The sequence below is a fragment of the Macaca thibetana genome, chromosome 9 (genome assembly GCF_024542745.1).
Source record: "Macaca thibetana thibetana isolate TM-01 chromosome 9, ASM2454274v1, whole genome shotgun sequence".
In the NCBI taxonomy this organism is placed as follows: Eukaryota; Metazoa; Chordata; class Mammalia; order Primates; family Cercopithecidae; genus Macaca; species Macaca thibetana.
The window spans coordinates 108,848,449-108,869,636 of NC_065586.1; the positions used below are offsets into that span (position 1 = coordinate 108,848,449).

The window sequence follows — 21,188 nt, forward strand, 5'->3', positions numbered from 1 at the left end:
ACGATTCTTTACTTAAGCACCTTGTCACACAATTAGAAATTATTTGACAGCATTAATCATAATAAAATGCATTACCCTTTACTGAATCACCTTTTTTTCCTAAGCTAATTAAAAGAATCCATTCCCTAGGAGACTGTACAGCAACTTCACTTGTAAAAATCACATTATTGGGGAACTTAACAGTACATATTTAGGAAACTTTTGAGCAAATGACATCACAAGTTCAATTACCTGTACAGCCTTTGTGAGAAGGCATCTAGCTACAGAGATGTGCTGGGTTCTAGGGAAGGCAGCTACATCTGGCCTTTTTTGAGAGCCCTTAAGCCTCTCTGCCTTCCAGCCCTAGGTTTTATGCAAATCAGGAATCTTTGGCGGTCTCTACTTCCTGGCCAGGCCAGCCTAATCCACTTCCTTCGGGTTCATGTGACCATGCAAATTTGAGCACTCCTGAATAGTCCCAGAGGGGCTGTGCCTCTCATTATTCCTGCCCCATTCTCTGTGCAGTGCAAGCATTCAGACTATGAATGGACAAGGGTTTAATTACTCACCACATCTGTCAGATCAGATTCAACTTGAGAATGAAGAGAATCCCAGACAAGCCCAGTCGTTTCTTTGCACTGTTCTTCATGGCCGAGGTCATCCAGCTCTGTCTTCTAGGGAATATTTTCCACTCCTTGTTTCATGACCTCTGGAAAGCAGGGACTGTGGCTTTTGGAGATCCATTACTGGGCCTTTCACATTGTGTGTGGCCTTTACAAATGTTAATTAATCTTCCTGATGATGCACTGAGCATCAGGGAGCCCTTTATTCCCCTTGGACTACTGATGACCAATATGAGTGCCAGAAAGTTTTTCTTACTGTTTCCTGACCCACATGCTCTTCTCTGGATGAGCTTTGCTGCTTTTTCCCCTCCCTCTGATATGTTTCCACATGGCAGATTGACTGTTCACATTACTAGGTCAGCCAGAGTTGACATAGTAAAGGTGGATAGTCCCCAAGTAGAGAACATACCTCCAATTCCAAGGCTATTAGCCTTCCCAGGAAAATGTGCATAATAACAGGTAGTAGGAAAGAGTGTGTCCACTGGGGACCAGGTGATTCTGCTCAGTGAATGGGCACTAGCAGTCCTTCCCTCAGGTTTCTTTCCTTACTGGGATTATCTGGGTTTAAAAGGAGATTCCTGGCATGTTCAGCTGTGGAATACAAGGTTTTTTGGGCTGCCATGATGTTTTTGGGTTTTGGGTTGATTTTTTATTTTTGGTTGGATTTTTTATTTCTGGTTTTTTTTGCTTTGCTTTTATCTTTTTAAAATTGAAATTCGTATAAAATTAACCATTTGAAAGTATACCATTCAGTACATTAACAATGTTATGCACCCTCATGTCTACCTAGTTCCAAAACATTTTCACCACCCCAAAAAGAAACTCTATGCCCATTAAATAGTCGCTTCCCATTCCCCCAGCCCCTGTCTCTATGGATTTACTCACCCTGGATGTTTCATATAAGTAGAGTCAATATGTGACCTTTTGTGACTGTCTTCTTTCATTTAGCATGAAGTTTTTGAAGTTTGCCATAGTATTTTACTATAGCATTCTCTGGCATAGGGGTATTGATTATTTGGTCAAAGTTATTCATACGTTCTCTCTTTTGGGTAATGTCGTCATCATCTAAGGAAGCCTGAGAGTCAGCTGGGACCCCTCCCCTCTCTCACTCCTATTGTCTAATTGTTCTTTAAGTCCTGTGGATTCCACGTTTGTTATATCGCTAGTCAATTCTCATTTACATTATTTTATTTTATTTTGTTTTGAGACAGAGTTTTGCACTTGTTGCCCAGGCTGGAGTGCAGTGGCGTGATCTCAGCTCACTGCAGCCTCTGCCTCCTGGGTTCAAGCGATTCTCCTATCTCAGCCCAAGTAGCTGAGATTACAGGCGTGCATCACCACGCCCAGCTAATTTTGTATTTTTAGTAGAGACAGGGTTTCACCATGTTGGTCAGGCTGGTCTCGAACTCCCGACCTCAGGTGATCCACCCACTTCAGCCTCCCAAAGTGCTGGAATTACAGGCGTGAGCCATCGTGCCTGGCCTTCATTTACATTCTTACTGCTTCTGACGCTTTCAAATGCTATTCCAGTTTGTCTTTCTCAAACCCAGACCCATCTGACCATGTCACTGCCCTTCTCAGTACTCTCCAATGGCTCCTCCCACCTCAAAATAGGGTTCAAGCTCCTTACCAGAAGGCCAAGGCTGCCCACAATCTGTTCCTCCTCTGCCTCCATCATTTCCATCCCTCACCTGTCTACCATGTCTGAGCCAAACACATTAGACTGCTCGGGGGTCTCTGGCCCCTGATGCACACTCGCTCTTGCATCCCTTTATGTATCCTGTTTCCTCCCCCTAAAATATTATTCCTCTCCCCACAAATGCAGGAGTCCATTCCTCCTCTATAATCTTGCGTTTTACCTTCTCACCTTCCCTGGTCCATTAATCAGAAGGAATTCCTCCTTTCTCCCTAATTCTGGCATTTTATTTATCATAATACCTATCACAGCCAGTCTTTAAAAGGGCTCTTTGTAAATTTCTATCCTTTTCCCACTAAATACTGAGCTTCATGAAGGCAGAAATTTTGCCTTACTCATTTTAATATCTAGCAGCAACCATTGTATAAGTCCTCAATTTTTTTTTTTTTTTTTTTTTTTTTTTTTGAGACAGAATCTCACTCTGTCACCCAGGCTGGAGTGCAGTGGCGCAATCTCAGCTCATTGGAATCTCCGCCTCCCAGGTTCAAGGCGTTCTCCTGCCTTAGCCTCCTGAGTATCTGGGATTACAGGCGCCCGCCACCACGCCAGGCTAATTTTTTTGTATTTTTAGTAGAGATGGGGTTTCACCATGTTGGCCAGGCTAGTCTCAAACTTCTGACCTCAAGTGATCCACCTGTCTCAGCCTCCCAAAGTGCTTGGATTACAGGCATGAGCAACCGCGCCCAGCCCTCAATAAATATTGTGTTGAATGATTTGAATTTTCGTCTCCAAAGAAAAAACCATGAGCCTACAAGGAGCCCCAAGTCAAGGAGAGAACCAGACTGGAGCAAAGTAACAAGGACTAACATTTAAAATAGTAATTATTGTTATCTTCTGTTGAATTTAAAGCTACCCACAGTGATTTACCAGTTTTAATTCGCAGAAAATGCAACTTTGCTTTTTTTCCCCTTCTGATTATGTTCTTCATTACAAATCTCAAGAGTTTTATATGCAGTTGCCAAAAATCTCTCTTTTGACAAATTGCACAGGAGGCATTTTGAGATTTTGTGATAGACTCGATTGAATTTAGGCCAAATCCTGTACACTTGTTTCACTCAAAACACAAATACAGATGTAGGGCTACTCAAACGTTTACCTATTTATTTTCTCCCAACCCTCCAAATCCATCTTTCTTTAAAAACAATCAATCGGATTCCTTTTAAATTAAATGCCAAGTAAACAATGCAAATAAAACTATTTTGTTTGCTGAGAAGTAATTGAAAATCTGCAACTAATTACCAATTGGCAAGCTCTGAGCCTACAAATAGCTGAAACACTCTGCTGAGGCATTGTTTACAGCTGCGTTCAAAACTGGTTTCCTTACACCAGCCATCCACAAGTTATTAATCAATACTTTGCCAAGTTCTATACCTCACCTTCAAAAAATTGTAATAAACATTTCATTTTCAATATGGGCTTCATAAACAAAGCTGTTAAAAACGAGAGGAGGTTTAATTGGTTAGAACACACAAAGCCTGCTCTTGGGTTATGTGAATTGGCTTTTCGTTTAAATACCCTGTTCTTCCTCAACTACTCAGGAACCTGCAACTTAGTTGAAATTAATATTCTGTCAGTCTGGTCACTGAGTCCCCTATGGCACGCCAAGTGCCACAAGACCTTCTTTAATTGCATTCCTGGAGAAAAGCAGCATGTTCATGGACCACAGAGACACGGGGACAACGAATTTAATTTGGCATTGTGACATGCAGGTAAAGTAGAATTTACACATGGCTTTATTCTGAGTGGTGAGATTTAAAATATACATAAATTTTAAAATATATTTTATATTTATATATAGTATATGTTTATATACTATATGATATATTTTACATTTTTATATATAGTATATGTTTATTTTACATATATATATAAATATATGATTTTTTTTTTCCTAAGTGTTCTTCCTCCGGATCTTCACTCGGCTGTCTCCTTCTTTTCCTTCAGATTTCAGTTGAATGTCACTCCTCAAAAAGATTCTCTGTCCACCTTACCTAATATCTCATATTTATTTCCTTTCTTCATTTATTTACTTGATTATTGTGATATACCACCACTGGATTGTAAGCTAGGCAAGGAGAGACTCCTTGTCTATCTTATTCACTAGTCTCTAGAACTACTGTCTCTAACCCTAGTCTCTAAGAATAGTGCCCGGCACATAGTAAGTTTTTAATAAGTATTGGATGGGCAGACGGATAGATGGGTGGGTGGGTGGATGGATGGACTAAAGCGACGAATGAGGAAATCGAGTTAGGTTGGTTGGGACAAGCAGCAGAGTTAAGATAGAAATTGAATGCCAGGAAAAGGCATGACTCTGAAAGTGGCTCCTCTGATAAGAAACCAAAGTCTGTTGTTCTAAATGCCAAAATTGGAAACAAGTATACCAACTAGGGTGCATTTAGCAATGAGAGATGGTGAGAAATTTTACGTAAGGATTTCTCTTCAGTATTCACAAGGGTTGTTCCGTGGAAAAACAGTTTAACCTGTCTCTGGCCCCAAAGGCTTGAACCAGAACCAACAGGTGGAAATTACTCAAACACGTATTTTGCCTTCAGTGAGGAGCCTTCTCACTGAAAGAGCTGCCCTGGATGGAAGATGAGTAGTGAGATGATGCTGGTGGAAGTATTTATAGATACAGTGCATGAGTACTTGGCAAGGATGCTATCCAAGGGGAAACTGACATCAAATGTGCTGTGGTTCTGGGTGACTTATCTGATCCCTTCCCATCCCAAGCTTTATGATTCTATAATAATCAAGAGAGAAACCCATTACATAGTGGACAATTTTTTTTCTTTTTTTTTTCTTTTTTTTTTTCTGAGACAGCTTCTTGTCCTTTCGCCTGGCTGGAGTGCAGTGGCGTGATCTTGGCTCAGCCTCCCGAGTAGCTGGGACTACAGGCGCACACCACTACGCCCAGCTAATTTTTGGTTTTTGGTTTTTGGTTTTTGGTTTTTTTTGGTAGAGATGGAGTTTCACCACGTCGGCCAGGATGGTCTCGAGCTCTTAACCTTGTGATCTGCCCGCCTCGGCCTCCCAAAGTGCTGGGATTACAGGCGTGAGCCACCACACCCAACCCTAACTATTTTTAAAAGGAGGAATTTAAATGAACTGTAGATTATTCATTTTTGTCCCATAAGAAGATAACTAAAAACTGACAAAAATGAACTGAACAAAAATGTTCTAACAAAATAATAAGGCTGAATTTTTAAAGTCTCTTCCGCATCTTCTGTTCCCTGGGATGCCTTAGACGGGGTGTGCAGTATTTTAGGCACATCGTGAGCAAGGAGCCTGCATTCCCAGGGGGTGGCAGGAACAGCATGTAAGGTCTTAATCCAGCTCTGTGATCTGAAGGCAGAGCCTCTATGTGTGAAACACAGGGGTACCTCAAAAATAGAACAAGAGCACTCCATCCATGTGAGGATGACTGTCAAGGTCACTGAGACCTACAGTGATCTGGCAAATTAAAGCTCTCTGACTGCCTTTCCTTTCAGGACATACTTCTGGAGATAAAAAAAAAAAAAAAATTACAAATTGATGATTTTCTGTTGCTGAGTCATTTTTCTTGCAGTTCTTTCTGCTTTTCCTGTTGATTGTTGGTTTGATAGCTGAGCCGTAGAATCGATGCCTTTCAGCGAGTGTGAGGGAGAGAGCTGAGGATGGAGATATGTCCCACATTTAGGCACATTTAGGCAGGGATGCACAGGGCCTCCTGCAAGTCCTCAGATGTCCAGAGATCAAGATGAGTGTCTTGTCTGGTTAATGAAGTTTGGATTATTCACTGCGCCACAATCTCATTCTTATCCTTGTCAATTGTTGGGGCAAATGGAATACTGAGAATGGAATGTGGGAAGGGAGTTTAGATTCTTCACCTGGTTTCTAGCCAGTCTGATTCGTTGTCTTACCAGAGAGGCCTTGTTTGGGCCATAGTAAAGTGGCACCATCCCTGGTGAGCACCCCTAATGTTCCCTGTGCCCGCGTGTCCCTTCATTTGGGTAGATCCCACTCGTCTCACAAGGCCCAGCTTCAATGTTAACTAACTTCTGTTTGAAGCTCCCCAGGCCTTCAGGCAGAGTAACTAGTCTGTCCTCTGTGCTTCCTCACTCTCCTCTATACTGCATTTGTCAGCTTATGTTATGGATTGTTCCATACAGACTTGGCTCTCCTCTGAGGCTAGGAGATCCTTGAGGATAGGGAATATGTTTCCTTTTTCTTTATATCTAGGATTCAGCACAGTTCTTGGTCCTCAATGAATGCCTGATGAATTAGAAAATTAATGACCGGACACCTGAAATATGAAAGGAATTAATATTTTGTAGGTGGAGAGAAATCAAGACATGTAAAGTTCAGTGTGAAATTAATCTTTTCTCCCCAATACAGTCTGATTAAACGGTGACAGTTTCTTCCTCTCATGAGCCACCTGGATCTTAATGGTTATTTTCTTACAAGACTGTTGAGTTTACAATACGACAGAACTGTGTTTACCTTGGAACGAGGGCTGTCCTCTATTAAGAAGCTTTCAGTACAGCCCGAGAGTCAAGTTATGGTGTTGTGGGCGAAAAGCCAGGAGGGAAAGCCTTGAGGAGAAAGTCCTCATGGATGAGAAATGCTTTATCATCTGGTCCCTGAATCTTACGGAATTCAGCAGTGACCTAGCCGCATGATCCCGCAGTGAGGGCTTAACACGTTCCACGGCCTGAACGCGCTCTGAATGGACTCCAGATTCCCAGTGATGCATGCAGCCCCTCAGGGTCAGAGGCCATCATGCTGCCAATCAGACAAGGCAGGTGGAATGTCGCACAGCTGCACTCTGGTTGCATTTCCCAACACCTCCCTGTCCCACAATGCTTGCACGTTGGCATGCTGTTCCTGCCACCTTGTCATACTTGTGTGTGTGGAGAGCCTGTCCCCAGTGCTGTTTTCTCAGGACAAGCTCAACTTCACTTCCTCCCGCCTTATCGAACCCTTTGTTTCCAAAATTGTTAATCAAGCCACTTGGGGGGTTGAACTCAACTCCACCCTCCCAATATCCTCCCAGCTCAAAGTAATGAGAAAAACAATTGCCCATAGTGAGGATGTCCATGGCCCCCATTTTCCCCAGTCTATCATGCCTTCGATCGATAAGGCTGTTGAATTTTGTCAGTTGCATGTCCCACATGCTAACGGTGGTTATTTGGACATCTCTGCTTCAAGCCCAGCTTAAAAAACCATATGGCCCCAGATTCTTCAATGCCACAGCTATGGTACTCTTCCATGTTAAGAGACTTAACAGATGAAATATGGTTTTCCGAACCTCTTTTCATTTACCATCAAAATAACAAGCGATGTCTTGTATTTCAACAGAGACGTCCTTTTCACTCAGTTACTCTGCGAAGAATGTGCCCTTGTCTCTGCTGTAGATTTTTATTTTATTTGTAAATTGTGCGTGCTGCATGCTACGGAATACTGAAAAGCCATACACCCTGGCTTGTTGGTTGACACATAGTATGTGTGATTACAGATTGTTTGAATAACAGTGGACTATTGAACTGCCATCCAGATGTGTGTGGAGTTAACTGTGGGAATGTCCACAAAGGAGGATTATCTTTCTTGTTGCTGGGGCCAAGGCCCCCAGAAAGTGGAAACATAAGCGTGGCAGCTACTCAAATAGAACAGTAGCTACAATTGGCTCTTCAGAAGCAAAATTAATCATTTTTTAAAAATTATGCATTGCAATTAAGACTGGGTTTGTTCTCTAAAAGTAAATCATGCAAAGAAAATGCCAAACAATAACAAAAAAATTGCAGCTTTGAATGCCCTTTGTGAATGGTTTCGTCATTTTGTGTTTTTAAACGTTTAGAAATTCAGAACATTGTAGATTAAAGATAAGACCTCAACCATGACAAGCCTCTGAGCCATCATCTTGTAGACTTGATCTGTGTTTCCTACACTCTCTTCCATTCTCTGTACTGTCCAGGATACTGTAAGCCTTGATTACTTGGTGTTCACAAATACTGGCCATGAGAAAACAATGCAGAATTTCCCCTGTGAACACTTTCTTTCTTTCTTTTTTCTTTTTTTTTTTTTTTGTTTTTTGTTTTTTGTTTTTGAGACAGAGTCTTGCTCTGTCGCCCAGGCTGGAGTGCAATGGCGTAATCTCGGCACACTGCAACCTCTGCCTCCTGGGTTCAAGTGAGTCTCCTGCCTCAGCCTCTTGAGTAGCTGGGACCACAGGCACGTGCCACCACAGCTGGCTAATTTTTGTATTTTTAGTAGAGACCCGGTTTCACCATCTTGACCAGACTGGTCTCGAACTCCTGACCTCAAGTGATCTGCCTGCTTCGGCCTCCCAAAGTGCTGGGATTACAGGCTTGTGCCACAATGCCCAGCCTTGAACATTTTCTTTAAAAGATATTTGAACCACAATGAGACATCACTTCCCACCTGCTAAAATGGCTAAAATAAAACAGACTATAACAAGTGTTGGCAAGGATATGGAGCAATTGGAATGCTCATGTGCTACTGGTGAGAATGTAAAATGGGGTTACCACTTTGGAAAACAGTTTGGCAATCACTTAAAATGGTAAACATGGAGTTTACCCTATGATCCAGCATTTCCATTACTACGTATCTGTATCCAAGACCAATGAAAACCTATGTCCACACAAAAACTTATACATGAATATTTATAACAGCATTATTTATAATAGTCAAAAAGTAGAAGCAACCCAAATGTCCATGAACTGATGAGTGTATAAATAAAATGTGGTCTATTATTCAACCATGAACAGGAATGAAGTACTAATCCAACATGGATAAACCTGAAAACATGCTCGGTAAAAGAAGCCAGACACAAGAGACTGCATATTGTATGAATCCATTGTGTGAAATGTCTGGAATAAGCAAATCTATAGAGACAAAAAGTAGATTATTAGTGGTCATAGAGCACTGGAGAGGGGAAATTAAGAGTGACTGTTAATGGGCCAGTCACGGTGGCTCATGCCTGTAGTCCCAGCACTTTGGGAAGCTGAGGCAGGCAGATCACTTGAGGTCAGGAGTTCAAGACCACCCTGGCCAACATGGTGGAACCCCGTCCTAATAAAAATAGAAAAATTAGCTGAGCATGGTGGTCCATGCCTGTAATCCCAGCTACTCAGGAGGCTGAGACAGGAGTATCACTTGAGGCCAGGAGGTGGAGGTTTGCAGTGAGCCAGTATCACGTCACTGTACTCCAGCCTGTCTCAAAACCTAAAAAACAAAAGAGTGACTATTAATGGATATTAGGGTTTCTTTTGGAGTGATGAAAATCTTCTAAAATTGATATTGATGATGATTGTACAACTCAGTGAACACACTAGAAATTCTTAAATTTTACACTTTAAATGGGTGAATTGCGTGGTATGTGAGTCAGACCTGAATAAAACTGTTTAAAAATGAAGACGAATGAAGACATTTTCAGATAAAAATTTTTTAAAGGTATTTGAAGATAAGTTTTTAAAAATTATACCTAAAATTAGGATATCTTCAAAAATCACATATCTCAAGTTTTTTTAGCAGTGTAGAAAAAAAGGGGAAATGCTTTTCAATTTAATAGCTTATATCTTTTTTTTTTTTCCCCTGGAATGAAAGATCTGTTACTTGTTCAACAGTGTCAATGCTTTCTATCTCTGGTTGGAATCTGCAGCAGTGAGTTGGCACCCAGCCATCAAATACCTAGATTTACCTTTGTGCAATAAAAGTCCCTTTAGCAATGCATATTGAGATATATCATTTTGAACCTATTTTAAATTCTGTAGCAAGCAAGTAAAAAAAAAAAAAATTAAATCATGAAACATCAGGCAAGTCAAAGGAAACAAAGAAACGAATAGGAAATCCTCTCTAGATTCTGTTCCCACTTTACTTTCTGTAGTTTGATCTAAAGAAAAATGTGGAATTTCCTGCAGAGTGATTAATAGGCTAATGTGGTGACTGACAGGCACTCTGAGCTTGACCTGGCAGGTAAAGGCTAACTGGTACGTTAAGTTGATTACACAATTTCCTCTAAATAAGTTGACAAGTGGTTTGCACAGTTGCCTTGACTTTTGCCCTATAAATGCACACTTATAAATGAATTGCTTTTTCAGCTAAAGCAATCCTTATTTTAGATGTGACATGTGTTAAGTAAACAGTTTGATATAGAACCCCAGCATCCTAGCCTTCCGAGCCAGGTCAGATTATCAGAGTTGCTAGGAAATAAGAGTTTTGAGCCTGAAACTCAGCTTTGAGATCTAGTTGTATCCCTAGGGCATAAGAAACCCAAAACTATTTTTCTTTCCTCTAGTATTGTGAAGCAGATTAGTAGATTTGAGAAGATGTGTTCCACAAATGGCTCGAAATAGTCCAGGAGTCGAGGCTGCTAAATGGTTTGCTCAATTCTAATGCTTTGTACAGATCGCCTTTCAGGATGTCAACTTCGTAGGAAAATGCAGCCTTTGGTTGGTATTTCTTTAAAAATATGACAGAGGAAAGATTTCTAGTTGGCATCTCTGTTCTATGATCGTTTTCACAAGAAGAAAATGTCCATTTATACTTCAGAGAATATGGTTTATTGAGATATTTTGTTTTACAGATGTACTACTTCCTTCCATTTAAGGGGGGGAGTTACAAAAAGCCATGATAAATGAACAGGAAATACAGTTTGAGATAATAAATCAAAATGCTCTTTAGGAAAATAACTATTTATTTGTAGATTTATAAGCCAGGCACCTTTATTGAACCTAATATATCCTGATTTGATAAGCAAGAGGAGATTTGCTAATGTTGTTGATTTAGCTGGGACCTATTCTCGTGTGTGTGTGTGTGTGTGTGTGTGTGTGTGTGTGTGTGTGTGTCTTCCTGAATGAGTTAAACATTTGGAAAATGAATTGATTTTTATTTGTATATACAAAGATAATACCATTTATGCTTTCCAGGTCTAGAATATGACAAGCCTTGAGTTCGTCTGGAAAATAGAACATTATTAGGACTCAGAGGTTAAATGTACCATCCCACCATCAAAGTCTGTGAATGCTCCCCTGCAACAATGAGCAGGCCCATTATAAATCGTCTTCATTCATGTTAACTCTTACAAAAGATGAAACTTGTCAGGCTTACAATGTTTACTACTTTCCAGAGATGACTCATGCAGTAATCTTTTTATTTATTTCATTATTTCACTCCATCGTCTGGAGGTACTCATAACAAAAGGATTGCCTTCCACTTTCTGGCTGGGGCTGGCTGTGTACTTGGTAAGGACCGTGCTAGTCCCTCCTACAGTGTGGTTTCGCCTTGCAAGTCGTCAATACTCAGTAACCATTAACTATGAACAATATCCTCCACTCATTTCACTTCCTCCCCAGCTGGCCAGCGCCCTTTAGACGTATTCACGAGCCAGGGGGAGATATTTCATGCCCAGCCCTCTCTGCCTGTGGAAGGTTGGAGTCTCCTGAGGTTTGGATTTAAACTCCACATGGCAAACCCAAGTTTCAGGAACCTTCCACCCCAGTGGAATAGTCAGAGAAGTTTCTGCTGCCTCTCACTTTTTTTTTAAGAGAACACTCTTAAAAATAAAAAGAAAAAAATAATTTCGGTTATATACATTTTCAGTCAAATATTTTAGAAATAAAAAAAGATAGGACATAATATAATGAACACCTTTCTTCCCGGTATAAGCTTAAGAGTTAATATTTTACAAATACAATGAAGCCCCTGTTCAACCTCAAGTTTCCTTGTAAGACTAAGTCCTCAGCACCTTGAAGAAAGCCATATCAAATACTGGGACCCTCCCTGTGAAAGGAAAGAGGGATAGTATACTCAGGGAGGAAGAATGGACTTTTTCTTTGTTGGTTTGTGTTCTTAATATTCTGGATATTTGAACCATAAGAAATTGCTAGTATTCAATTGTCTTCTACTTACAAAAATGTCAATTTTATATGGATCAGCCTCATAGCAGCGAGACAAATGTCCCTTGCACATTACGGAAGAAAACTAAATCAAACTCGCATCTCCTCTTGTACAAGCTATTAGCTTAGCCTCAGAATTAGCTTCCCCCGCCTTAATTCTCAACCCCCTCCGATTCAGCCTCCACTCTCTTGCCACAACCATATTGATAAACCTGACTAAAGTTAATTCTGGCTAAAAATTTAAAAATACTTCGTTGCAAAAGTATCAGTGATTTGTTATGGTGTTCTGCCCCCAGAAGCTGCCGGAAGTGATATGGAACATATGGCATATGCTTACATTTTCTTCTTCTTCTTTTTTTTTTTTTGAGACAGGGTCTGTCGCCCAGGCTGGCACAACCACAGCTCACTATAGCCTTGGCCTCTCAGGCTCAAGCGATCTTCCCACTTCAGCCTCCCAAGTAGCTAGGACTATACGCACACGCCACCATGCACGACTTATTTTTAAATTTTTTGTGGAAACAAGGTCTTGCTGCGTTGCCAGGGCTGGTCTCAAACTCCTGGGTTTAAGCAGTCCTCCCGCCTCCGCCTCCCAAAGTGTTGGGATTACAGGCGTGAGCCAAGGAACCTGGCCTACTGTTGCACTTTCAATATTGTCCCTTAACTGTGCATCGACGTCCCTCCCCGTCGGAGCTCTTACTAGAAGCCAGCTACATTGCAGAGACAGCACATTAAGCATCTTGTCTCATTTCATCCTCACAGCAAACTGAGATTTCCAGGGGTAGAACAGGTTTTGTGGGACCTGAAGCATTTACAGTTTGGGGTACTCTCTGAAAGAAACATTAAACTCAAAGTTAGTTATGAAAGTTAATGACCATTTAGGTCAAGAAAAGAAAGTACAACACATTTTTTAAAGCAGGCAAATACTACAGACACCATAAAAAAAGTCATTTTTTTAATTAACTGATTGACATACTTATAATACTTTTTTTCCTCCTATGTTTTTTGACTGCATAATCTCTGGCTATTTCTTCACATGATAATTTTTTTTATGACTTTTTATGGAGAGAATAGGAACAGGGTTAACTTATTCCTCTAGCATGGTTGATCAAAACTTGGTTTTTTTTTAATGATTGAAAGTTTTACAAAAGCTTCTTTGGCTCCACTGTTCAGTGTTAGTAATGTTATGGAAGTTTTTAAGATTGTTGTCAAAGGAAAATATCTCTCACTTTTTGTCCATATATGAGGCTGTAGGATTTGGATTTTTTTTTTTTCTCAGACTAGTTTCTGGCTCTATACATTTTGTTTTTCTGCCACCCACGTACCTCCGGTGTCAAGTGCTCTCACTGTGTTCACGTCACAGTGAGACCTCTGAGCCTGCACCTTTGTGTCCCGGTACTACATAAGTTGACCATCTCCAGCTCAACACAGCTAACGGTGATGTAACCAGACATGGAAATGATTGTGGACATGTGACCCCATCCTACTGCATCCAAACTAAATTATCCCTAACTCAGCTTCCCCTTAGCTGGATCCCAAAAGTGCTCACAGCCACACCGATGCTGTCAGCATGAAAGGGAATAGTAGAAAGTAATCATTTGCAGTTACTATATCTGATTTTTACAAATTTTACAAAGATATTTGGCCAAGCCAACATATTGCTAAGATCTCTTTCAGGACCTTGGAAGGAGCCCAAACAAGTGAGGGGCTGACCCTGAAGCCCAGAACGAAGCTGAGAAGCCACATGTGAATCTCCTAGGAGAACTGTGCAAGGTTACTCAGGTAGCAAGAGACAGAGCTGGGATTTGAACTCAGTCTTTAGAGGCCAATTTAATAATCTTTTAAATTACGCTAATTCATGTCTTGTATACAAAACCTTTCCCTTCCCTATCCCACCTTAGTGCTCAGTTAAGTGCATAACCATTGGTCAACATTTGCAATAGAAAAAGTGGACATCTAACTCTCAAAACAGATTTGCTGTGTTCTTGATCATATTTGGGCCAACTTCCTTGAAGACTCTGGAATTTCATGTCTATTTGAAATCAATTTTATCATGATACAGAATTTCAGATAACTCTGTATGAAACAAAGCTCACTGTCTCTACTCCACCCATGTTCTAGAAACCATGTTGCTCCTCATCCAGCTGGGAGTATTTCTCAGCGTGCCCCAAGGACTAATAAATATAGTACAGTCCTTAGGTTTATCCTGGTGTCCCTAAGAGTCACAGTTCGGAAATGGTGGGACACTCTTAATTAGAAGGGGGAGAGCCAGCAGCAACCCTGCTTTCAGTGCCCTGGCACCTACAGAAAAAAGCCTTTCTGTCTGATAAACCCTCTGGTCTGCAGCCCACCGCTGTACACATGGGCGGAACTCGCTCTCACGGAACAAGTGTGTTTGCCAAAACAGGGAGTGAAGTATCTTGCAAGGCCACTTGTTCCAGAAGAAAGACAGGATAAGGGAAGTGGCAGAAACAGTGATAGGGAAGGAGTTTTTCCACGCTAACAAGCGTGAACCGATAAGCCTGACCTTACAGACAAATGTTGAGGGTCCTAAGAGCACCTCTCAGGCCAAAATTAACTGAGCAAATTTGACTTGGCTTCCCATTTTATAATGGAAAAAATTCCTAGGGAGAAAGAAAACTCAACATTGGCTGCTATCATGGCTGATGGATTTGACTTCTTATCTGCCAGATTTTCCTACTAAACAAGTCAATGGAATCACTTTCTAATATGTCCGAACTAGAAGATTGCATGATAAAAATATGTTAATAATATTATCATTCTTACAGTCCCTGGGCCAAGAATGTTTACAGAGCTTATCTCATTTAATCCTCACAAGAACCCTCTGGGGCTGTTTCAATTTACAGGTGAAGACAGTGAGGCTCAGAGATATCCAGTCATTTACCCAGCCCAGTCACACAGCCAACAAGCAGTGGAGGCCAGCTTTGAACCAGGGCAGTCAAACTCATGGGCCTGTGCATTTATCCACTGTTACATAGTGAGGTCCATCAGAATCGTACTCCTTTCTCCCTCCTCGGGACTCCTCCGGGCCTCCAAACACTTCCCATAAATGGGGAATGCCTTAAGATACTCTCTGAATGTTACCCTGTGGTGTGTGTAAAGCAAACAGGAGCTATTTTTATCATCTGCCACAAGTATTCTTATTAGCATGCATTGCTTAATGACAGGGATACGTTCTGAGAGTTCATCGTTGTGCGAACATTACAGAGTGTGCTTACACAAACCTGGACGGTAAAGTCTACTCCACACTTAGGCTGTAAAGTATACCCTATTGTGCCTAGGCTACACTCATGTACAGCATTTTACTGTCCTGAATGCGGTAGCCAATTATAACACAATGGTTAAGTATTTGTGCATGTAAACATAGAAAAGTTACAGTAAAAATACTGTATTATAACTATAGTTTCCGTTGTTGACCAAAACATTGTTATGCGGCCCATGACTGTAATTGTTTTGTTTTGTTTTCTCTTGGGGTGCCTAGAATAAAACATAAGAATATTGGTAAGGAAGCAAAATAAATATGTATTGGTCCCCATAAACCTTGATACATGCTCGATTCTTCACCCTTACATGGAGACCGGGTTGTGTAGAAGGAAGCCCTCAAAGAGGAATACGGGGAGTGTGGCTTCTTCCTTCTGGCAAACTCAGAGTTCAGCGCTGCCCCCTTGGGGGCTAGAACAGGGTTCCCCATGTGTTTCCCACTTGTACCTAGCAATTCCCCTAGGAAGTTTTTGAAAAGTTTCCAGGGGTGGCAGCCATACTCACATGGCCTGGCTGGAGGGTACAGTGGCAATCCAACGCCCAGACAGGGTCCTGGGCGAAACGCCTCAACTAGGACTCCTAGACCAAAGCAGAGAGGAAGTGATGGGCCAAGGCAACAAAAGGGAGCCTTAGGAGAACACGTGCTCCAACCCCTCATCTCATAGGTGGAGAAACTGAGGCCCAGGTAGAGGAAGTGACTTGCTAAAGGTCACTCAGCTAATCTTGGTGGAGCCAGCACTAGGATTCCTGACAACATATCCCTTCCACCATAGGCTGCTGACATGCCCACCTCAGGGCACCATCACCCACCCAGACAGGTACCTCCCACGGCAAAGCCTAAATACACAATGATAGATGAGTCATACAATGATCCAATTTGGGGTTGCATTTGAAAGTTGTACTGAAAAAAACAATAACCAGAAAGGCTGTGCCCATTTTTCTCAGGTGGCTAGATTCTCAGTGTAGAACACTAAAAAAGCTATTTAAATTAACTCTATTTTATTCATACAGTTGGCGACTCATCTGTAATAACACATGTTGTCACATTACCTGAGCCAGTCAAGTTTTCTCCAGATTTATATTCCACAGCAGAGATGCGGGGAAGTTGCCCAACAAGTCCTTTATTACTCATTCTGAAAACCAAGATGTACCCTGGATAATGATACACATGTACAAATAACTCACACACAAATGACACCTGTTACTCTTTTTTTTTTTTTTAATTGAGAAACCCTGTTTAAATATACTTGGAAAGGGATGGGAAAAATCGAATTACTGTTCACATCAATCTATCTTTGCCATGAGAATATTTTTAGAAAATGTTTTGTCTTACATGCTTTAAGTATATTCTTATCACAACCTTGGAGTTACAAATTCCGTTCGTTGGAATTAGTTAGTTCAATGGCAAAGTATACTCTATGACCCAATGAGTAAAACCAGTCTTCATTGTCAAATAAAATAACCAGGTAGACTGATTTTCTAACAGAACAAGTCTGACTTGATTATTTTTCTGTTTAAATAAATGCATTAGTACGTGGACCAAGGACAACAGCATCACTTCTGTTCTAATTCTAGGGTAGGTGGGAAGCCAGTCCAGTGGCCTTAGGTGGATTTATGGAGTGTGGAGCTTTAAGCCTGTCTGTGAATTTGGCATGTGGGGCAGAAGGCACTGCCACCATCAGTACTGCTTACTGACACTCTGTTTGCTTTGTCCTCACAAGACTTTCTCAGAAAAACTACATTCTTTGAAAATGAGGTAGGGGTCGGAAAACGTGAAACCATGAATGAAGGTTGTCAAAAGTTGCATCACCCTAGTCTACAATACATCTGAATTCAGGTCATCCCAACAAGGGTTGAACGCTGTTTCACCCTAGATAGGAATATGTGTAAGACAGGGAGAAACTCAGAGCTGTAGCTTGGATCTGTGGCCCTTGATGAAAGGAGTAGCTACTTACAGCAGTCCTTCATATTGCCTGTTTGCATCTATGGAGGTTTTTACACTTCAGGCAGAGCTACTTAGTAAAGTGGGAGAAGGCATTTAAGGAAAGAGAGGGAAAAGAACTGCAAGATACCTGGATTAGTTTAAGCAAATAATACATATAGGAGGGACCTGGAAATCAGTTCTCTTAAACTGAGCTATACTCTAGTTTGAAGACTTCAAGAAAACTCCTTGCAGATACTGACAAGAGGCCATATACCCAGGCATTTTTTTTGCAACACTGGAGTAGCAGAAATTTAGAAGCAGCATAAATGTTCATCATTTGGCAAGAGGGTCAATGTAGTAGCATACTATAGAGCGGTTAAATGAACCATGCACACATATATGCGGTTTGAAACTTACATTGAGTCAAAAGATAATACTCAAACATGCTTTATACGGAGTATTATGCATGTTGATATATATGTAGTAGAAGTATAAAAACAGGGACAAGCTTCAGGTTAGTCATTACCGGGAGGTAGAGATGAATGAGGAGGAACTGTCACCTGTATTTGTAACATGTTATCTTTTCAAAAGACCAGCTCAGCCTTCCATGGGATTAAATCAATTATTGTCTTTGGGGAGAAACAAAGAGACTGACTTTTTTTTTTTTTTTTTTAAGTTTTGTTTTTGTTTTTTGAGATAGGGTCTCACTCTGTCACCTCCACTGGAGTGCAGTGGCACGAGCATAGCCCACTGCAGCCTCAAACTCCTGGGCTCAAATGATCCTCCCACCTCAGCCTCCCAAGTAGCTAGGACTATAGGTGCACCTATAGTGCACCTATACCACCTATAATACACCTATAGTCTTATAGTGCACCACCATACCTGACTAATTTTGTAATTTTTGTTTGTTTTTTTGTTTGTTTGCTTTTTGAGAGAAGAGGTCTCACTGTGTTACCCAGGCTGGTCTGGAGCTCCTGAACACAGGCAATCCTTCCTCTTCAGCCTCCCAAAGTGCTGGGATTACATGAGCCACCACACCTAGCCAAGACTGATTGTTTAAATCCGTGTCTTGTGCAACAGTCTAATGGCAGAAAGGGCTTTAGAGTTTCAACTTAGGCTTTTGTGGGAGAACAAACTAACTGAGCTGCCTCTCACCTAGGATACTCCTACAGCCCAAACTACGAGTTCAAGAGAATTCTGTCTTGGAAAGGGCTGAGTCTTGTTAGACTGCTTATCCCTAATACTCTGCAGAGTCATCCCTCATTTATTTTTTAATGAAATTTGACAAAATATGTACACTAAGTCTCCTGTAGAATGGCCATAATTTGTGCTTAGGAATGCATAATTTTATCAGGATCTCTGTAATTAGATATTGTGCAATAGAATAAAAAGCAAATACTGTGTGTCCCATGGCAACCTCGGCCTTTAGTATCTCACTATCTTTGAGATAACGAAGGTTTCCACAGACACACGTACCACATGGGATTTTTAAGTGACATCCAGGAAGAGAACCAAAGTTCCCCTATTGGTTTTCCCCTATTTTTAAGGGCGAGTGTATGAATGTGTGTTTTGTTCTCTTCCTTTTATATTGCCTCCTGGATTTGGGTTGTTTTCCTTTATCTGTCTGGACTGTAAATGTGGATATGAAGGTTCATAGTCCTGTAGAATAATGTCAGTGCTTGAGCTAGTGTTTGGTGTGAAGTACCTATCTTTTGAAGGGAGAGAAAAGAATTACGACTCTGGTAAGATTTAAGAGAAAATAATTAAGATTATGTAAGGACTGAAGAAAGGTTTGCTGGGAATGTGGTGTGTGTTTTATCAGAGACCCCAGTGACCTGCCAGGGCACGTAGAGAGAGCAGGCTACTTGAGGGCAGGAAGTGGACTGCCACCATGTCTGTGACCTCACATCTGGCATGGCCAGGCACACAGTAGGTGCTCAATAATTAACTCCCTGCTGTTTCCCTAATCATGTAGAGGAAAACAACAATGTTCAGTAATTAACTGTTAAAAAAAAAAGAAAAGAAAAAACAGCCCTGCAAGCTGCACCTTTGCTTCTAGACCAGGAGACAGCTGCCCACGTCTCATGGGGATGCAGTTAGGACATCATTTAAAATATCATCCATTTCTTCTAAAATGTATAGTTTCTTTGGAGGCAATTGTAGTCACTTTTGTAAATAGGACCAATAAAGGGGATAAAATTGTCCCTCTCTCCACTGAAATAAGGAAATAGAGCAAGAACCTAGGAGTTCTAGTACTCCACTAGAGATTACACATTATAGAATAGTGCAGAAAGCAAGCCACATGAAAGGGTCAATTTAATGTCGCATCCTGCAGAGGTGAGGAGTTGATCTCCAACTATTCTCATTGGTTACACAATCACATTGAGGTATTTAAATCCTGGCAGGTGGGAGCCTTTGCTTCCTTTGCTCAGCGGTGAATTCACATGGTGGTGCGGTGGGCAGAGGTTGCACGGCATTCTCTAATAGCTACAACTTAGCTAGTCTTATCCAGTTAGGTACCAGGGAAGTGATTACACATGTTCAGATACATCAATTTAACAGTAATCAAAGAGTTCTTTTAACTTAGAACTCAGGGAAGTCAGGTCTGTCTTCTCAAGCTGAGAAGAACCAAAGTCATGGTATAGACATAACCATACACAGGTAATGTAAAAGTCTAAGCTGAAAACAGGTATAGAAAAACCACGAGAAGATGCAGTTATGAGAGGGTTGCAGGTGTTAATGACCAATTCCTCTCCACTAAGCTGTGGTGAGACCCAGAGTCAGGAGATACCAGGACTGAATCCAGCCTGGCTCCAACCTGGGTCCCCTTCTCTGTTGTCATACTGATCCCATTTTGTCTTCTGATCCCCCTCCAGGTTGTGCTATTCTGATGACATTATTGACTAGTCTGAAGCAGAGCTGATAGCTCTTCACTGGGGAGTCTGCTTCACCAGCCACAGCTGCTGAAAGAATAACTTGCAGATTTCACCCACTGCATTTCTGTTGCTCAAACGCTTTCTGACCTTTGTGCTATTTGAGAAATCTTTGAAATGCTGAAGGTATGATTCTCCTTCAGGGGGAGCATGCTTTGGAAAAATGCCCACTTAAAAAAATGTATTTTCTTTCTGCTGTGGCTGCCAGGGATTTGGTAAGGCCCATTTGCTTTAGGTAGGTGAAGAACAGCTTCTAGAATAGATGTCGCCTCCACTTAGGAAAGTATGCATTGTTTTCTGTACTGAACTATCACGCTGCAATATTAAGTGTTTTGGGAAGAAATAATTCTGCTGCCAGGTTGGTGTTCTGCTATTTACCACGTTAAAATTCATCCCATTGGGATTACAGTGGCTTGGCAGTCTCTTTTGGGTCTAGTGTAGACTTCTTTTTGGTACTTCAGCTCATTTACATGGACTTGTTTTTTGCCTAATGCCCTTTTTTTTTTGTATGATAGAGGTCTATAATTTGTGGACTCTGAAGCCATATTTACAAATCAATAAGTAAGACGTGAAACCTGAAAAAGGGTTGGTTTTTTTTTTTCCTGATTTGCATGTGTATCTTACGTAAAATTTCTTCTAAATTAAATTAGATTTAGGCCGAGAGCGGTGGCTCAAGCCTGTAATCCCAGCACTTTGGGAGGCCGAGACGGGCGGATCACGAGGTCAGGAGATCGAGACCATCCTGGCTAACATGGTGAAACCCCGTCTCTACTAAAAAATACAAAAAACTAGCCGGGCAAGGTGGCGGGCGCCTGTAGTCCCAACTACTCGGGAGGCTGAGGCAGGAGAATGGCGTGAACC

The 21,188-nt window shown here is 41.3% G+C and overlaps 1 protein-coding gene across 5 annotated transcripts in view; it reads left to right on the forward strand.

Annotated features, from left to right (window-relative positions):
- The window catches only part of VTI1A (vesicle transport through interaction with t-SNAREs 1A), a 500,904-nt gene that overhangs the window by 282,588 nt on the left and 197,128 nt on the right, over positions 1-21,188 (forward strand). The window lies entirely within an intron of this gene.